This window comes from Cervus canadensis, chromosome 15, assembly GCF_019320065.1.
Source record: "Cervus canadensis isolate Bull #8, Minnesota chromosome 15, ASM1932006v1, whole genome shotgun sequence".
Lineage (NCBI taxonomy): Eukaryota > Metazoa > Chordata > Mammalia > Artiodactyla > Cervidae > Cervus > Cervus canadensis.
The window spans coordinates 52023095-52025423 of NC_057400.1; the positions used below are offsets into that span (position 1 = coordinate 52023095).

Here is a 2329-nt window from a genome sequence, read left to right on the forward strand (position 1 = left end):
CTTACATCTGTGTCTCTTTTGATGTCTTGCATATAGGGTCATTGTTTCCATCTCTGTAAATTCCATATATATGCATTAATATACTGTATTGGTGTTTTTCTTTCTGATTTACTTCGCTCTGCATAATAGGCTCCAGTTTCATCCACCTCATTAGAACTGATTCAAATGTATTATTTTTAATAGCTGAGTAACATTTCACTGTGTATATGTACCATGGCTTTCTTATCCATTCGTCTGCTGATGAACATCTAGGTTGCTTCCATAAAAATATGGAACGCTTTATGAATTTGCATGTCATTCTTGTGCAGGCGCCATGCTAATCTTTTATCGTTACAATTTTAGTATATGTGCTGCCGAAGTGAGCACTTGTTTCTTTTTTCTAAATCTCTAAAAGAGAGTGGAAATGGGTATGTACATTATCTGACTTAATCAGGAAATGAAGGGAATAAAAACATAAAAATGTGAAGAATCATTATTCTGTGAGAGAATGTCATATTTCATGGACTGTCTTCATTAAATCGTTGTGATTAATAGGAAAACATGCTACCAGTCTATAGAACATGGAAATAATGTGTTGTTTTTACCTCCCAGTATCCCTTTTTTAGGTGAAAGAAACTGCTGTTTCCTTGGGGATCCTTTCTTCTAATTCAGTCCCTGATATTAGGTGTGTGTATGTACCACCTCTCCACACCTACTCCCATTTTCCCAGACTGGAATCATGGCCCCTGCCTGGCAAATCAGGGTCAATCCCCTGGTGTTTTTCTGAAGCAATGAGAGGTGCTTATTACAGAGATTTTCCCCACTGGAAACTAAAGCCTGCTGCTACTCTGTCCATTTCTGAAATAGGAAAGGAGTCAGCTTTGTGAAGTTTATAAAGTGTCACAAGAAGCCCCAACACCAAGAAAAGCAGAGCTGAAACATGGCGAGGAAGAAAGAGGAAGAGGAGAGCAGGACACACTGATGTTTTGGGTATACCACTTGAAAAGTTTTTCAGTGACTTCAGAAAATAATGGTCTTCTACTTAAGGAAGTTTGAACTGGGTTTTCTGTACTTGAGTTGGCAAGAGTCCTGCTTTGAGGCATAGAAGGAACATACCTCAACATAATAAAAGCCATGTATGATAAACCCACAGCAAACATTATCCTCAATGGTGAAAAACTAAAAGCATTTTCCCTAAAGTCAGGAACAAGACAAGGGTGCCCACTCTCACCACTACTATTCAACATAGTTTTGGAAGTTTTAGCCACAGAAATCAGAGAAGAAAGAGAAATAAAAGGAATCCAGACTGGAAGAAGTAAAACTCTCACCGTTTGCAGATGACATGATCCTCTACACAGAAAACCATAAAGACATCACCAGAAAATTACTAGAGCCAATCAATGAATATGTAAAGTTGCAGGATATAAAATTAATACACAGAAATCCCTTGCATTCCTATACACTAACAATGAGAAAACAGAGAAATTAAGGAAACAATCCCATTTACCATTGTGATGAATAAAATACGTAGGAATAAATCTCCCTAAAGAAACAAAAGACCTATATATAGAAAACTATAAAACACTGATGAAAGAAATCAAAGATGACACAAATAGATGGAGAAACATACCATGTTCATGGATCGGAAGAATCAATATAATGAAAATGAGTATACCATGCAAAGCAATCTATAGATTCAATGCAATCTCTATCAAGCTACCAATGGTATTTTTTGGAGAACTAGAACAAATAATTTCACAATTTGTATGGAAATACAAAAAACCTCAAATAGCCAAAGCAATCTTGAGAAAGAAGAATGGAACTGGAAGAATCAACCTGCCTGACTTCAGACTATACTACAAAGCTACAGTCATCCAGACAGTATGGTACTGGCACAAAGACAGAAATATAGACCAATGGAACAAAATAGAAAGCCCAGAGATAAATCCATGCACCTATGGACACCTTGTCTTTCACAAAGTAGGCAAGAATATTCAATGGAGAAAAGACAATCTCTTTAACAAGTGGTGCGGGGAAAATTGGTCAATCACTTGTAAAAGAATGAAACTAGAACACTTTCTAACACCATACACAAAAATAAACTCAAATTGGATTAAAGATCTAAATATAAGACCAGAAACTATAATACTCCTAGAGGCAAACATAGGCAAAACACTCTCTGACATAAATTACAGCAGGATCCTCTATGACCCATGTCCTAGAGTAATGGAAATAAAAGCAAAAATAAACAAATGGGACCTAATTAAACTTAAAAGCTTTTGCACAACAAAGGAAACTATAAGTAAGGTGAAAAGACAGCCTTCAGAATGGGAGAAAATAAGAGCAAACG

General features: G+C 36.2%; 1 non-coding gene across 1 annotated transcript; it reads right to left on the reverse strand.

Annotated features, from left to right (window-relative positions):
* Window positions 1–263: 263 nt before the first annotated feature.
* LOC122454064 lies at window positions 264–366 on the reverse strand. Its single transcript, XR_006273284.1, has one exon. It is a non-coding gene; the product is annotated as a U6 spliceosomal RNA (small nuclear RNA).
* Between the last annotated feature and the right edge of the window lie 1963 nt (window positions 367–2329).